The 18614-nt window shown below is 39.0% G+C and overlaps 1 protein-coding gene across 2 annotated transcripts in view; it reads right to left on the minus strand.

The window, feature by feature from the left end:
• The window catches only part of LOC127634829 (catenin delta-2-like), a 422761-nt gene that overhangs the window by 265342 nt on the left and 138805 nt on the right, over positions 1–18614 (minus strand). The window contains exon 1 of one of the 2 annotated variants that reach the window (XM_052114525.1): positions 1139–1315. The exons of the other annotated variant lie outside the window; for it this stretch is intronic. The gene's annotated coding sequence lies outside the window, so the exon portion shown is untranslated. Of the gene's footprint in view, positions 1–1138; positions 1316–18614 lie in introns of those variants that run through there. 2 annotated transcript variants of the gene reach the window in all.

The following is an 18614-nucleotide window of genomic DNA, read 5'->3' on the forward strand; positions in this document are numbered from 1 at the left end:
AACTTTATAGTTAAAAAGCTGTGTAAGATCCCAAAGTGTTTTATCCCTATGGTTTCCATCAGTGCTAAAAAATATTCCACTCTAAACACAAGGAGAAAAGGACAAAATAGAATCTTAGAAACCAATCAGATGCCCCCGCTGCAAGAGTTCTCGCCACTCTTACCTGTTTTAATTACAGCTAGGCGGGCGGATCAATGGGAGTCTGATCCGTAACCACATGCATAGTGTATACAGGGGGAGTAGAATTGTAGGGTTTATTGATCCTCCTGCGAAAGCCATTTGTGGACTGAATTTGATGATTTTATGTCCTGTCAACCTCTATTGGGCATACACCATATATTGCTATATAGCAGACACCAAAACAACTCTTAATCCCTTTTCAATCCAAAAGCACCTCTCCTCACCCACATTCAATCACAACCGACCAGCTGTCTGCCACTAAACGCACCGCTAAGCCAAAAACTCGCTGCAAATTAAACTCTTTTCTCTGTGTCTCACCCTCCCTTTTGCTTTTTCTCTCACCCTTGTAGTTTACTTTGTAGTTTTTGCTCACTTCACCCACAAATAATAATTTACTCACTCTAATGATTCCCGTTTTACTTTCTTTCTTCAGTGGAACACAAAAGGAAAAACATTCAGGAGAATTTTAGGGACTGACACTCTCATTGCATCTTTTTCCACATAAAAATGAAAATAACTAAGGCTGTCATTCTGCCTAATATCTCTTTTTGTGTTCCATGGAAGAGATAAAGTCATGCATGTTTAGAACAATATGAGGGCAAGTAAAAGACAGAACTTTTATTAAAACTACATTTATTTACATTGAATTACTTACTGTGCTAACATTTATCAGTCCTTGCATTCCCTGGGAATCAACCTCATGACCTTGGCATTGTTGCTCCCATTTTGAGCAATAGAAACATAATCTAATTAGCTTTGCTATTATTATTCTCCATTTAGAGCGCTCTTGTCAGATGCCCCCAAATATTCTAAGCAGACAAAATCTATAGCTCTCCCTAAGGGGAAAAAACTGCTTGGGGTAACACCTGCAAAATATCTTATTGTACAAATTTACAGAATAACACACAAACACCAGCACAAAGTCAGAACAATTAAAGTTCAGAAACTTCAAACTCACCTTAAAATCAGCAAAATTTCCATCCTCTCTCCATTCTTAGCACGGAGTGAGAAAAAGAGCATTACCTGCTCAAGTAAACATGCCAGAGGGACCAAACGCAAAGATCATTGTAACCCCAGCCTGTTGACCATCCATCCACTTAGCTCTTCCCATTAGAGAAATTCCTCAACTCATTAAAGGTGCGCCCGGTCTGCCAGCCGCAGATTCCAATCACCTCACACACACACACACACACACACACACACAAGAGGCTCAGTCAGCCACAAAGGTCTCCATAGCAACAGAGGACCCAGCGCCCCCCTTCGGCATTATTTATGCAGTGTTTCATCACAGGAAGACCCGCCCACCAGTCAGAATGCCAAATTGAGCCTCCCCAATCACTCTTGTGGCGGCTCACTTGCCCCATTTCACAGGACTATTTGTGCCTACTACCTCAAAGACCGGAGTAGTGACTGAGAATTTCGAGTGCCTTTGAGGTAAAACGCTAAATGCCTCTCTCCTTCATTCTTCCTCTCTCTCCATCTCTCCCTCAGTGCACTGAAAAACCAGATAACTTTCACTGTCTGTTCCACATCAATACGAGCCTGGAAGTCGGCGTCCCTTAGAGAGTTGGCAGCGCAGAAAACCCCCAGAAAGATGTATCTATTGGGCTGTGTCAGAATTCATGTTTAAATACAATGGAGACCGGAGAGGCCATATGTATTAATCGGGAGAGGGAAAGGATGCCAGGCCATTTAAGCAGCCAAAACTTCTCCATCTCTTTCTCCAGCAGTACCAGATACTCATTATTTATTGATAGGACACTATTTCAGCACATACTGCTAAATGACCTGTCTGGGTGCACTCAAAGTAAATGAGAGTTTTTTAACTAAGCCAATCTAAACATGATAAAAGCAAAGGTTTAGTTGCTGCAGCAACAAGCCAGAGAGAGAGAGAGAGAGAGAGAGAGGAGAGAGAGAGAATGTCTCACTCTCTTACCGCCTGGTTTGTGTTCCCTCAAAAAAGCCTGGTCAGTGATGAAAGCTGATTGATACAAAGGTTAGTCTAGCTGTTTTCATGCATACCAAATGTGCTATCACCCTCACTGCTAATCAACTCCTCTCTTCCTTCTGATCTCTCTATCCTTACAGATGAGGCTGAGGAGACGGGCAGGAAAGAAGGGGGGGCATATTCACTCCATTGCTCAGGGATACTCTTTTTGCTAAAGGATGAAACCTGAAACTCCATTATCAGCAATGAAAACAATAAAGCCATGGTGTAGCCACATAGACACATACCGTAAAAAAGGCTTTATTGGGTAACATAAAAAAATATGCTTCATCTTTTAACATTTCAGTAAACTGGTTTTATTCAAGTCAAAAATGTCTGAATCAACCTGACTGCATTGGGTAGACTGACAGAAGTGTTTTTAAGGGTCAGATCAGGGAGGAATAGCTTTTACAATGCACACTTCAAGTGTAGGCAAATACAATTTGCAGAAATGGAGCCATTTACTGCTTCAACCATTACACATAAACAAATTTTGGTACTTCAGTATGGAATGTGACTCAATGTTTCCTACAGTTTTCGTAGCAGAGTAATTACCTCTAACTACCATGCAATGACATTTGTTGCATTTCTATTATAATTATATATTTTTTGTAATCGCCCTGATTCAGCATATCAAAGTTTAAAGTTGAAGACAAACAGTACATTATTCAACCTTACACACTCACAACTCAGCAAAACTATACTTTTTTTGCCATGGGGCTGTAGACTAGATGCAGGAAACACTGATATGACTAAAACATGACATGAAACCACATACTGTACAGCTTACGACAAAAGCATACCACGTGTCTGTACACTTGACATAAATAATCTGCTCTTATGTGGACCCCTTTTGTAGACAGTGATACTGTGCAGAGATGTTTGTGCTATTCAGCCCAGGCAGGGAGTATCCTGTTCCAGCCCCTTGGGGAAACCACCTGTATTCCCCACAGCCTGAACAACAGATCATGTGATCTGATGCCTGAGCGAACCCTTCCATCTCTCTCAGGTGACACTTTCAAACCAGGATGAAAAGTCTGAGGTCGTTTAACCTGGTGTTCAGTAACAGATACAGTTCAGGCTTTCATTGAAGTAGGAGTGTGTTACTCTTGTCCATCAACTTCAATGCAACACAGTTTCAGTAATGTCAGGACACACTCTACTTAAGGTTGAGGTCAAAGGCTGTTCAAGGTGTTACTTTTCATTTCAAACACAAAGCTAAGTTTTGAAATGTAATGTTACAAAATGAATGGAATGTTCTGACCATACCTGTCAACATTTGGTTTTCAAAATCCGGGAGATTTTTTTTGGGGGGTTGTTATGAGCCTACCTCTTCATGCTGCAAGAGGTAGGCTCATGCTGTTAAGTGTACTGCACGTGTTAAGTGTATTATTTACATTGCAATACCCATAAATGAAAACATAATTTATTAATATTTCTTAATTTTTTATTTGTCATTTTATTACAACAAAACATCACAGTTTTTAACACTGGTACAAACACATAACACTGTGGTACAAACTAATTTAACACATTTATTTACAGTTCATTCCTTGAGCATCAATAACTGTCTCTCTTTTGTAAACATGAGTACAGTATGTTTTGTAAACATGAATATGTGCTCACTTTTGAAGTGATGTAATTGTATGTGGCAGATTTTGCTGCTCTCAGTGCCCTCTTGGACGGAGTGTATTTTGAAACCAAACCGGTGTGGTTTATTTTGCAGGATAGGAGAGAGCAAAGAGTGCTGTTATTCATGCTCATGCGATTTTCTGTAACTCTCTGTCTGTCCTTTCGTGATGAAGGATGAGATCGCCTGTGTGCCCTTACTTGCCTCTTCTGCGCGATGGTGCCGCTGTGTTTTAATGTGCTGGCTAATGTCATTTTTCCCGCCGTGGCCGACATTAAAATCAATGCGACATACCTTACAAAAAGCGTGGAGGTTGTCTATATGACTGGGTAAGATGCACGTACATTGTTGCGTCCAACATTGTTGAAATTTACAATTGTACTTCAGTTTCTTTGCGGGGACACCACCTTCACTTGCCATCATGTCAATCGGCTCGCTTTTGGGTTATACTTTCCGCGACTGCTCAACTGGGTTATACTAGGTTGCCAGGCTGAGGTGACAAATGGGTTGAAATTGTAAATGGTGTGTGGATTGTGTGAATATAATGCATTTAATACAATCTGGCAACTGATCAACATTAGACAAACATATTGGTCCGATTAATAATAATAATCGGCGATTATTCATAAAGGAGTTTGGGCCATGCAAATTACGGGAGTTTCCCGGGAGAAATAACAAACCGGGAGGGGTCCGGGAGATAGGGCTAAAAAACGGGAGAAACCCGGGAAAAACGGGAGTGTTGACAGGTATGGAAGTTCTGACCCTTGAGCACAGAGTCAGTAAACATGTGTTACATCTAACAGGCATATAGCTCAGACTAGTCCAATCATTTAAGTAGTTTTATTTTACATTTGATTATTTTTGCAGGCCATTCATTTCTGATTATGTATTGACAACTTAATAGTACTGTCAGATACCTGAAAAATATGTGGTTTAATTCATTTTCATCTTTGTTCTTTTGTTTGTAATTTGTTTCCTTGTTTACAGTCAGTTCATTAATGACTGTTTACTTGTCTTCAATAATTATTGAAAATGTGAAGCAATATTTAATTAATTAAGAAATATCTGAAGGCTACGTGCAACTGTTTTAATTCAATTTAATATTTTGATTTATATGTAACTTTATAAGTTAACGAGTGTGTTCAGTAGCATACAAGTGTGTGTTGTGGTATTGAGATTTGGTAGTAATAATAATAAAAATAATGGAATTTACCTGGTATTGGTATAGACTACTGAAATTTTGGTATCGTGTCAAAACGATCTGTGGTATGCTGTTGAGAACCACAGAAAATACTTTCACTCATCCCACAGTTTGTAAAAAAATAAATGAATAAATAAAAAACAAACAAACAAACAAAAGAGGTTGACATTTAAATGCTTACAATGGAAGTCTATTGAGCAAAGTACTTATTACATTGTGATTTTCTGTCAACAAGTTTGTTCGTTTTCACAAACTATGGGTACTCACAATTTCCCCTTTATAATATAGGCTTACACAACACATAGCTATACAAATAAAGAACAAAAAACAGCAGTGCTGACTCATTTTAACACTGGTATACAGTATTACCAGGCAGCTGTGTAGCTCACAACCACTCTGGAGAAGGTTAGCTGTTGTGTATATATCAAGTCAACACCTGCTCTGCGAATAACTCTGTGCCAGGAACACATCCAGGGTTATACAGCACCTGTGCCACAACAGGCCTCCCTGTCCACTAAATCTGATTAAGAGCTTTATCCTAAATGTCTATTTCCTTGGAAATAACCACTAATTAAGGGCCCCAGAACCTTTTTAAGATCTAGAAAGACTGAGTTTTGAAAGTTAAAATGACTCAAAGTGTATGGATTAGATGCTTTGTGAACATTTCAAACAATGCACCCCAAACCTTATCAAACCAAAATCTTTAAAAAATGTATACTTTAAAGCCTTAAAATAAACACCATTACATTTACACTTTGGGTGTCAGGACATGAAACTTTAGGTCTATAAGTGCCTTTCCTAATTAGCTTTAGAGATGTTGACCTGAGCTCACATTTACTGATTGAAGGTTACGTAGTATATCTTTAGTTGGTATATTGTGCAAAAAAATAAAAAAATATTTGAAGATTGTGGCAAGCAGGGTGGGGAAGAGCGTTGTCTGGGCAGAGCGAGGCCGGTAAGGTAAGTGGTGAATGAGCTCCACCTGTGTTCCACACCGGTCTTGCATTCCAGCGAGGGCGGCGGGAGTATTTGAGGAGAGGAGAAAGCAGCAGATGGGGGATAGAGACACATAAAGCTGTCTGTCTGTGTGTCAGTGTCATTAGTTTAATGCTGAAAAGCAATATGTGTTGGAGCTGCTGAAAAGCAGCTGTGTTGTAGTGTTTAATGTCCACTGAAAAGTGTCACAATAAATTGTCTTACGTGCTTGTCAAGCCGGTCCCAGCTTCCTCCTTGCCCATATTGTGAACTTTATTACACAGAGTTTGTATTTTACCTAAGCAGGTCCATGGGAAAAGCATTATAAACAGCCATGTAAAGAAATAAGTTCTGTATATGCTAATATGTCACTCTGTTGCATATTATAACAGCATGTAAAGAATAATAATAAATATCCATTCAGATATATGCTTTCATGCCAGATTGCACCTAAATGGATAGTTCTCCCTAAAATGAAAATTCTCTCATATCTCATCCCAGATATGTATGACTTTATTTCCTCTACAGAACAAAAAATAAGATTTTTAGAAGAATATCTCAGCTCTGTAGTTCACAATGCATTGGTGCCAAAATTTTGAAGCTCCAAAATTCACAAAAAGGGAGCATCTTGTAATCCATGTTACTCCAATGGTTAAATCCATGTGTTCAGACACAACATCATAGGTGTGGGTGATTTTTTTATGGATGTGAAAGTGACGGTGGAGATTGACTGAGCATTGAGGAGAATTTATAGTAAAAAATGACTTAAATATTGATCTGTTTCTCACTCACTCCTATCATATTGCTTCTGAAGACATGGATTTAACCATACGAGTCATCTGGAGTACTTTATGTTGCCTTTATGTGGATTTTGGAGCTTCAAAATCTTGGCACCCATTCACTTGCATTGTATGGACCTACAGAGCTGAGATATTCTTAATTTGTGCTCTGCAGAACAAAGAAAGTCATACACATCCGGGATGGCATGAAGTAAGTAAATGATGAGAGAAATTTCATTTTTGGGTGAACTATTCCTTTAAGAAATGCAGTGATAACAAAATTGGATTTTCATTGAACAGTCATTGCAGGACTAAACACAAATTATTTCACTTCATTTTGTTGCACTGGTGCTGAAAACGTGAAAAAGAGAGAAATAAATATGAAATTGCAAAACAGGTCCAAACAGCTAACAGACAACAAACAGCAAGGCACATCAACAAGGTTGTAGAACAAAGTGAGAGTGTCTTCTATCTCCTTGTATTTATAGTAGAAATGTGCTCTTTGACTAAGGCTTCCTCTACTTATGAGTGGACGAATTTGGATCACATGATCTAATAATTACATTGCTACAATGTATAAAGACAGAGAGACAGGACAAAAATAAAGAGAGAAAGAGTGAAAGAGGAGGACATTGGGGAAAAGAAAGGATGATAAAATAATAGACAGAAAAATAGCAAAGTGAGAGAAGGAGAGAAAGAGAGAGGCAGGCATCATCAGCATTCTGTGATGAATGGCCCAATTAAGTCAGTTCAAAAGCATGGCCTCAGTCTGTCACATCTATTCTTCAGTAAAACTAAGAAAAGCAAATTTACTCCAAACACATACATACATAAACTACGCTGGACAAACTGCCTTTTCCCTTGCCAGGGGAGAAAACACACTGTGTGCTTTTTAATGCTTTCTCTCTATCTCTCTCGAAAAGAAACTCACTTAACCTTTGCACGCAGTGTTAAAAGAGCAGGCGATGGATTAGTTTCACTCATGTTTCAGGAGTAAATTTATCTTCTGGAAATATAACGCGAATGAATTATGTTGAATGTGACAGGATGGACATAAATTAAGCCAGCAGATGACTGTAGGCTCCTAATACATAGAAACGTGAATACCAGCATTCATTTATTTCATTTATTTTGACTTGGGAATTACAATGCTTCAAAGGATTCAGCCAAGCAAATTGCCCACCTAAATAGTTAAGACATCTGTGCTCACAATATTTGTTATGATCAACACAGCAACAGTACACTGTGGATTGTGCACTATATATATATATATATATATATATATATATATATATATATATATATATATATATATATATGTGAAATCCCTTTTAAAAGTACCACAAAAAAAATGTTCTTACTCCTGTGAGGCTAGACAACTGGTACAACAAAATGGCACCTTGAAATGTCAGTGACTAAATGCCAACCCATAGATGTGCCTCTTTGTCAGCCCTGACCACATGAGTAACTTTTGCGTAGTACACTCTCTCTTTGGCTGGCTGAACTTGTTTCCCCCAATTTGGTTCCATGACGAACGTAAATTCATTGATCCACAGAGACATTTGTTTTGATGGTTTGAATCCGTCGAAAGGCAAGTACTCAGTCTCTGACTATCCATTCAGTAAAACTGAATTCAGTAAAAAAGCAAAAGATCAGCTGAAATGATGGAGAAAACAATAAAACCGTTACAGGAGAGAAATCCTTTATTTCCAGCACCTTTACTCTTCTGCTGTGCTGAGCCTGTGAAAATGCAAAGAATCACATGGCAAGTTCTCTCTTTTGGGTGAAGAGAGTGTCAGGTTTCAAAAGCGAGCTCGGGAATGGATGGATATATTTGGATGGAGATTTATGACGTGCATGGCTGGATTTTGAAGGAGGAGGATTCAAAAAGTCAGTTGTTCTTGACAAAACAACATATGTGAAGGAAAGAAAGAGGGAAGATGGAGGTAAAGAGGCTCTTTCATCCACCATGCACATTGCAAAACACTTTTTGGAAGCAAACATCAAACGCTTAGTTTCATTTGTATGATGTGAGTCTTGATGGGCAACTGGATGCCTGCTGTTGCCATAAGAGTTTAACCACTGCTTTTGAGAGTAAAGCAAAGATATAACCATTATCACAGCATCTTCAAACATTAAGGTGATTCTCTGTCAAGATGCACCCTGTTGTTAGGGAAACATGTGATTGCACAATTGAAAATGGTAGAACTACCTAATAATGCAATGGTTTTTGCTCTTCATTTCAACCACCATAAAAACCCACCCTGGAGTCAGAGAAGTGGCACAGAAACATATAAAAATTGACGGTTCATGGGGATCCAGGTTTCAATCCGGCCTTGGTCATTTCCCAGTCCCATTACTATCATACTCGCTCCAATTTACCTGTCTGTGTCTACTTAAAAAAAAAAAACATAACTAAATAAAAATGTACTGTGATTCTGTTTACACCATGTGACAAGCCTTCAAGCCAAGATTAAACCTCTGCAACTCCCTTCTCAATCCATTCTGTCCAACAGAAAGGGGACTTGTTAATGCACAATTTAGGGTTTAACCAAAAACTTGCAACAACTTTCAGGTAAATTAAATGCATGTGTGAGATTACGGGATGTGTCTTTACTTCACTGGGCTGCTTGGTAGAAAGACTTTGCAATGGAAAGATAGGGGCAATGAACTCCTGTTCAACAAAGAGCCAGGGAGGGGCTCTCTCAGGTGGAAGTGACCAATGTGCCAAATGAGGCCAAAAGCATAATAGTAAAACTAATCTTGTCTTGGGGAGACCTAACCCACCTGTCAACTGGTCTGTATAACTTGTTAAAATGCATCCGAGGACATTTACCATTCCAGATAAAGGATTTAGCTATATTATCAAATTGTTTAAAATAAAAGAGGGGAACTTTAATGGGGAGGGACTGTAGTAGGTAGATTAATTTTGGAATACAAATAATTTTTATAACATTAACCTTCTCTGTCATAGATAAATGTAGAGAAGCCCACTGAAAGGCACCCGGCTAAAAAGCCATTACCGGGCAGTACACTGTCAGAGACAAAGCTTCAGGTTTAGACCAATTAACTCTCTATCCCGAGAACTTAGAAAAGGAATGAAATATGCTGTGGAGGCAAGGCATAGATCTAGTGGGGTCAGAGATGAATAATGAAATATCATCTGCGTAAAGCAAAAGCTTATGTGCCATACCTCCCACCAAAACTCCTGGAAAATCATCTTACTTTCTTATCGCACCTGCTAATGGTTCCAGGGCAAGACAAAACAATAACGGGGAAAGAGTGCAACCCTGCTTGGTCCCCCTATCCAGAGTAAAATAATCTGAAATTAATCCATTTGTTTGTACTGCCTAAAATTAGTTCTTACTCCTGTAAGTCCCAGGCTTACGGCCTGTTGTTCAGAGGCTTCAGCTTGAGCATGTAAGTGTCTTCTAATGTCTCCCAATCCCGAGGATTTTGAAGTCCTGGACATATTGTCTTCATAGAACAGCTATGAATCGAATCTCACCGGATTATGACACAAGTATTAAAACTAGCAAAGTGTGCAGAGCTCGCCGTTCACATGTCCGAAACTTGCATGGCGCCACGCAAATCTCTTTTTTATTATTTTTTAAAACAAGCTCATGTCAGAATGGCAGTAAAATGAATAGATGACATACAGAACATCAAGCAAAACACCTAAACATGTATGAAACAAGTCCAGCACTTGTGTTGCCTTGAGCTTGAACTCACGGCTTTAAATACATATTGTGCTGAATCCTGATCTAACAAGCCTTTTCCAAAAACCCTGTCTTGAATTAAATTGAATAGATATAAAAAAAACAATGAACACATTTGCAATACCTGTTCTTAATACCTTAACCTCTAATTGTGTGAGTAGGAGCTATTGTTATAGTGTCTCTTCTAAATGTGTTTAGCATAGGAGAAGTGCACTTGATATTAATCTATGTTACACATTTTTGCATGATTTATTGGGCAGTGCTACAGTGTAATTTGTTATTTCCCATGGCATTATGATGAATTGCAGATGTAACACCAAGTATTACTGTAATCAGATGAAAATATTAAAATAAAAGGCCTGTATAAGGACATAACCTTTTGAGTGAAAAAAATTGGTCCTTTAGAAAGGGATATTTATTTATTTAATTTGCCTGTATGTATATTTATATTGTGTCTTGCACCAAAAAGAGTCATAATTCAGTTTCTCGTGACTATTGTCTTCCCTCTCTCTGACTTTCACAGAGATTTGCTGTTTTTGGACTGGGAAGCAAATTTTGATTTCAAAAGATCAAGGAAAATTAAATTTCTCATTGTCTGATCCTTTTAAAGTTTACAGTTTCAGATTCAGTGAATTCAAATTGGACGTTATGAGCTTGAAATGTACCGACATATAACAGCAAGACTAAAATTAAATTTGTCATGAAAGGATCAGGATCTCACAAAGACCTGATACAATCTAAATAAATTGGCTGTGACTCACTACACAACTAAAACATGTTTAGTAATAACCCTACCTCTTAACAACATCCAATAATAGTTCTTTGCCTAGTTACACATTATGGCTGATAACAATTCACACAGAGAACTCTAATTTGGTTAGACCTTTCTCATTAGAGACTATGGTGCATCAGAAACTGAAGCCCGGGATAGATGAGCTCATGATTAAATCTTCAACATCAACAATGCAGTGCAGAACTACATACTCAGCTGGTGAGATGATACTGGCTTCCCACTGTTCTGTCTCATTTGAGTTTCACCTAACACAATGTGTCGCCATTACAAGCATGCACAATGGCATTTCTAATCAGTACTCTGCTTAAGGCTTCTGGGGAGATCATTTGTTAGAGAGATATGCACACGCAGCTACATTCTCTTCCGGTAATTGTCATTAATGGTTGCATCCAGGCATGGTTTCTCTTCGTAAAAAAACCATAAACAAATGCCTCTGAAAAGTTACCGTCACATCCGGGAAAACAAATTAAGTTAGCAAGGGTGTGTGTGTGTATATATATATATATATTCTTTTTTTTTAAAATAGCAGCATTAAAATGCACACAAATGAAAAGACGTTTGCTTGTTTGTTTTAAACACTTCACAAATTTAGACAAAGGACCTTAGCCTTAGGAGACATTGTACATTTACTTTTTCTTAATTGTTTTCTTTTTCTTAATTTTATTTCTCAAAAGAACACGTTTACACAAGATGATAAAAGGAGTGTTATGTAGTCTATTGTAACAATCGTAAGGAAGTCCCAAAACCTGGATCTAGGTGTGGCTAAACAGAGTTTTATTAAATAAACAAAGAATGACGTAACAGGTAAACACAGGATCAAAGAAAACATCTACGATGTTAAAGCACAGACACAAAGGAAACATTCACGATGGGCATAGGTCTTACACAGGAGGTCAAAACACATAAAAACTGACAAAGAATAGGCAAACAACAGGGCATTAAATACATAATGGATAATGAGTAAATAAAGACAGGTGAAAATTTCGAAGACAGCTAACAGTGACGAGGGCAAGGAATTTTGGGAAGTGTAGTCCTTGGGAAAAAAGATGACAGGGGCAAAACACAGGGCAAACAATACAGAATCATAACATAGCCCCCCTCTAATGGGTGGATCCTAATGCCCAAGGAAGGCTGGTAAGGGAGGCAGGGCCAAGATGGAGCCGGAGACCAAGGATACCAGAGTAGAATAGATGGAAGTGCAGGAGACCAAGGAGACCAGATTAGATCGAGCAGATGTCTGAGAAACCAAGGAGACCAGGGCAAATCAAGCGGACAGCCATGAGAACTGGGAGACCAGAGCAGAACAGGCGGATGGCCAGGAGACTCAGAAGACCAGAGCAAATCAGGTGGACAGTCATGAGACCAGGGAGACCAGAGAAGATCAGGTGGACAGCCAGGAGACCAAGGAGACCAGAGCAGATCAGGCGGATGGCCATGAGACCAGGGAAACCACAGCAGATCAGTCGAATGACCAGGAGACCCAGAAGACCAGAGCAGATCAGGCAGATTGCCATGAGACCAGGGAAGCCAGAGCAGATCAGGCGGACGGCCAGGAGACCCAGAAGACCAGAGCCAATCAGGCTGATGGTCAGGAGACCCAGAAAACCAGACCAGATCAGGCGGATGGCCATGAGAACAGGGAAGCCAGAGCAGATCATGTGGATGGTCAGGAGACCCAGAAGACCAGAGCAGATCAAGTGGTTGGCCCGGATACATGGCAGGCTCAAGGGGTGAAGCCGTGGAAGGCAGAGCCAAGGAAGGCTCAAGGGGCAAAGCCGTAGAAGGCTGAGCTGTGGCAAGCTCATGGGGCAAAGCCGTGGAAGGCTGAGCCGTGGCAGGCTCATAGGGCGAAGCAACGCTCTCTCTTGGATGGACGAGGCTGGCAACTCTGGCTCTGGGACAGACGAGGCTGGCAATGCTGGCTCTGGGATGGGCGAGATTGACAATGCTGGCTCTGGGATGGACAATGCTTCTAGCTTGTTGGCCGTGGCAGGTTTGGACATCGGCTCGTTGGCCGTGGCAGGCGTGGGCAATGGCTCATTGGCCGTGGCAGGTGTGAACACTGACAAATTGTGGGGAAGGGTCTTCATGGCCCTACGCACCGATATCAGTGGCGTAAAATTCAGCTTGGAGACAAAGGCCGTGGAAAGCTAGGAGCAAGGGGCCGTGGAATGCTTAGAGCAATGAGTCATGGAATGCTGGACTGTGACCTGGCGTGGAGCAGACTCAGGCGTGGAAGACGGAAGGACCTTTGGGAGTGATGGAAATTTAGTTTTGTAATTAACTGTTTTTCTTAATTTTTTTATTAATCAGAAATGTGAAAAAAAAATATATATATTTTCAATTTCTCAAAACAACCATGTCATCTGAGCATAAGAGAATACCTGTAGTGTATTAGTAGCAATCTAATCAAACCTAAAATTATCAAAAATAATAAAAGGTATTATGGCACCTTTAACCTATAATCATTTGCAATCATAATTAGAACTAGACCTCCGAGATCTGAGCTGCAACATTATTATCACATATTGTAGCTCTAACAACCTGAGAAGCTGCTTGAGTTTGACCCGATGACAGAATGCTAAATGTCTTTCTTCACAGTACTGATGTTAAAAATTTGCTTTTGCATTAACATTTCACATTCACATTGAACAGAATTTTCGGCACCTTTTTGCAATGGGATGGAACCAAAGCTGCTTCTTTCATGTGGGGGTCAAAGAGATTTGAGTGTTTGAAGTGTGCTAAGTGCAAGCTGATGGGAAAACACTGATTCTTATGAAAGCAGTGGCACCCAATTGATTGTAGTGAGAAAGAATGAGAGGGCTGCTTTGAAACATGCCATTTATCAGTGCCATGTGATGACACATGGATTGCGAGTGACAAACAGTTAAACAATAAGCCACAGTTAACAGCATGGCATATCGTGAGGAAAGCTTGTATGACATAAAGCATGTATCCATGCAGATACAGACAGAAAAAAAAAGACAAAAAAAAACACTTCTCTTAAACTTATCACTTGACTGAAACATCATCTGTGGGGTGATTTGAGGTGGAAAATAGGCAGAGATTGCAGTGAACACATCCAGAGAAAGGATTTTCCAAAGGAGTGTATAGCTGTCTATAATATACACTATTTATATTAATTTAATTAACTGTAGCTCAATTCCGAAACCTAGTCCCATGATCCCCACAAATGATTCCAAGATAATCAGATGTTAGCATGTTGCTAAGCTAAACAATCAGCAGTTTGCTGAAGAGATTTAACAGCAGGAGGTGTCCCCAGAGGTCATTACACACACACACACACACACACACACACACACGTAGTGTTTCCATGTTTTATGGGGACTTTCCATAGACATAATGGTTTTTATACTGTACAAACTTTATATTCTATCCCCTAAACCTAACCCTACCCCTAAACCTAACCCTCCCAGAAAACTTTCTGCATTTTTACATTTTCAAAAAACAGAATTTAGTATGATTTATAAGCTGTTTTCCTCATGGGGAATGACAAAATGTCCCCACAAGGTCAAAAATTTCGGGTTTTACTATCCTTATGGGGACATTTGGTCCCCACAAATTGATAAATACACGCTCACACACACACACACACACACACACACACACACACACACACACACACACACACACACACACACAAACAAACAGCCCAAGGCTGCTTGTGGCAGATTCTGTCTGTTGACAGGGGCTCTTCATCTCTCTCTGGACCCAGGAGTCACACACGTCTCACATGGGTTGGTATTACATCAAACAGACACAGGTCATCATTCTAACCCCTGATATACAGTTGTGGAAAAATATTGGCACCCTTGGCAAATATAAGCAAAAATGGGTGTGAAAAATATGTTTTTATTGTTTATCCTTTTGCTCTTTCATTCAAAATATTCACAAAAATCTAACTTGTAATTAAAGTAAACTAATTGAAGGGATCTCTGATTATATAAATGTTTTTTTCTCCAAAACACATTTGCCACAATTATTGTCACCCCAAGAAATTCTTATGAGTAAAATATATCTGAAGTATATTCCAATTCACATTTTAAAAAAAAATGTGTACACTTGTGTGAGTAGGAACATGAAATTGTTCAGACATGACTTATAAGGGGTATAAATATGAGGTAACACACAACCCAAATTCTCTTAGTCACCCATAACAATGGGTAAGACCGAAGAATAAAGTTATGATGTTTGGCAAAAGGTTGTTGAGCTTCATCAACCATGGGAAGTGGCTATAAGAAAACAGATAAAGCATTGAAAATACCTATTTCCACTATCAGGTCAATAATTAAGAATTCTAATCAACTGGAGATGTTAAGAATCGGCCTAGAAGAGGATGTGTGTCTATATTGTCAAAACGCATGGTGAGGAGTATGGTTCGAGTTTCCAAAAATTCTCCAAGGATCACAGCTGGAGAATTGCAGAAATTAGTTTGGTCAAAACTACAATCAGACGTCACCTACATCACAACAAGTTTCAAGAAAAAAGCTTCTGCTCTCATCCAACAACTAATTCAAGCATTTTTCAGTTTGCCAGACACTACCGGACATCAAATGGGACTGGGTTCTATGGTCAGATAATACAAAAAAAGAGATATTTGGCAGCAAACACCAGAGATGGGTTTGGTGCACACAGAGAGGTAGCAATATGGAAAAGTACATCATATCCATGGTTAAATATAGTGGTGGATCTTTAACATTGTGGAGCTGTTTTTATGCCAGATGTCCTGGACATCTTAATTGGATACATGGCATCATGGACTCTATCAAACACCAACAGATAAAAAAATCAAAACTTGACTACCTCTGCCAGAAAGCTTAAAAAAATGGGCCCTGGTTGGATCTTTCAGCAGGACAATGATCCAAATCAACACAAAAATGGTTCACAGACCCTAAAATCAAGGTTCTGCCATGACCATCCCAGTCTCCTGACATGAACCCCATAGAAAACCTGTGAGGTGAACTGAAGAGGAGAGTCCACCAGTGTGAATTTCAGAATTTGAAGGATCTGAAGAGATTCAGGACTGGTCTCAGATCCACAGCCTTCTTTGCTCATATTTACCAAGGGTGCCAATATATTTGGCCACAACTGTACCTGCCACAATTCAAGCCAAATCAAACACACCCCAGGAATATGGCCACCAAACCTTATCCTTACCCCTTATCAGATAATATACCTTAATGTTTACTTCCTGTAGGCCAGGGGTGTTTTCTCAGATGATACCAAATTCAGGTGAGAAAATACTTGTAGAGTGCAGAAATAAAACAAAATAAATATTCAGAAATCTGGAAATTTCTAGAAATCCCCAATTCTTACCGGAGTGGGTGGGTGACATGAAGCGATGGCCAGAGGTTAGTTAAGTAATAACATTAACTACTTTGAGTTTTTATAACAGTCAACAACTGCACTAATTGTGCTTAAACAATTTTTTACTCCAACTAACACTTAAAATGGCTGTTGTTCTGGTTGGATCACTCTTGTCGTTAGTTTTTACATTTCTTCATATGAAGACCAGAACCAGAAAACAGTAGAGCGCCAATCAGAATCATCATGGTGCCTCCAATGGCTGACAGTTTTTTTCCCTGAAGTGACACTGTCCAACAGCAAAAACCAGAGAGATTTTGACTCCTCATTTCAGGGGTCCACCATAGTCATTACAGGTGTAGACGAGGAATGGCATGGTTTTTCATCATTCAAATCATCTGAATGATACTTTGATTTGGTGCAATGGATTTGTTGCAGTGCTTTCAAGCAAAATTACATCTCTTTATTTTGTTGAAGAAATTAGAGTTCATACGAGTCAAAAGCCTAGCAGGTGGTGGGGACTGATTTTGTTTGTCATTTTGTTCTTTAGTTATTTAGAAGCAAGAGTTCAGTAAACACCCTGCACATTGCTTCATTATGCCTGCTCCTTCTGGCTCTAAAATACCACCAATTCCAGCAACATATACAGCAGAAAGCGATGCCAACAAACCTGGCATACAAAGCAAGTCTCTTAAGGAACAACAACAAAAACCTTCACAGACACAAACAGAAACAAAATAGTCTATTAAAAAGCAAATTTTCAAAGAGGAAATTCCCTTTAATTAAAGAAGAGCTCTGTATTAACAGGAGACCAAGAAAGGAGAGTGGAGGGAACAAACAGCTCTATTGCAGATGACACACTTCAATAGGAAGCACTTTTAAGCAAGACTGAAAGCATGGAGATTGACGGGGTGGATTTTTTAAATCCTTTTATTTTTACAAGTTATACCTTATCTTTTATCGTCCTCATTTGTTGTTATTAAATTAATCAATATTCTATTTTTCTTTTACTATAAGGTACAAGTAATACGTATGTGGTTTGAGAGGTGACTTAGGGTCTAGCTCATGCCAGGAGTGCAGTAACTGTGATTACTCATTTAGCCCGGCCTCTAGAGAATATGCATTTTATGTTGTATTGCATTTATTCTATTTCAATTTCAATTTGTATTACATAATGAATCATATAACCTATTTACCTAGCAATAGTGTGCCCTCGTGTGCAATGGAGTGCCCTTTTGTTTCTCTCTGTGCTCTGTCTTTATGTTCCACAGATGATTAGCACCAACAGTCCAGTAAATTTTAAGAGGAGGCCTCTATTCCGGAGAAGATAACAGAAGATAACACCTCCACAAATTGAATGTTTAGAGAACTTATGTCTATGAATTATCTACAGTTATTGTGCCCTATCAAACATGATTTTGCAACAGTCAAAAACAACTTCCAAGTATTTTAATTGCTCTCCTTGGTACCCCTTTGACACAAATAAATAAGGAGTAGCCAAAACTGATAGCTAACCTCTGATTTCTAATCATAAGTTTGTCTCAACCAAGGATGGGACATCAATTCATGTTGTGGCTAACTATTATTGTTTGCATGAAGATGGAAGCAGTCCACATTTGTAATATGTTAAAATGTTTGAAGCAGTTGACCTGTTGAAATTGTGGTATAATGACACCTTTAATTTAATTTGCATATGACTATAATTGCTTTGGATTTTGTAAAACTTCACTTCGACTTCCTGTCTTTCTAACTGTTGTATCTCATTGACTTGTGATGCTTATTGAACCTGCAGAGAACAATCAGAGTAAACAATCAAATTTGATTATTGCAAAACCTGACTTCTATTCTTCAATATACATATTGGGGACCCAGCTGTTACCCCCTACAAGATATTCTCACAAAAAGATGAAGAAAAAGGAGGAAATAGGACAAAACATGGAGATGAGTCTTCTTATATATAGTCATACATGACAAAGTTTTTTAAACTTATAAATGCCCAGATGATGTGTGCTGTCAATGAGCTAT

This window comes from Xyrauchen texanus, chromosome 42 (assembly GCF_025860055.1).
Source record: "Xyrauchen texanus isolate HMW12.3.18 chromosome 42, RBS_HiC_50CHRs, whole genome shotgun sequence".
NCBI lineage: Eukaryota > Metazoa > Chordata > Actinopteri > Cypriniformes > Catostomidae > Xyrauchen > Xyrauchen texanus.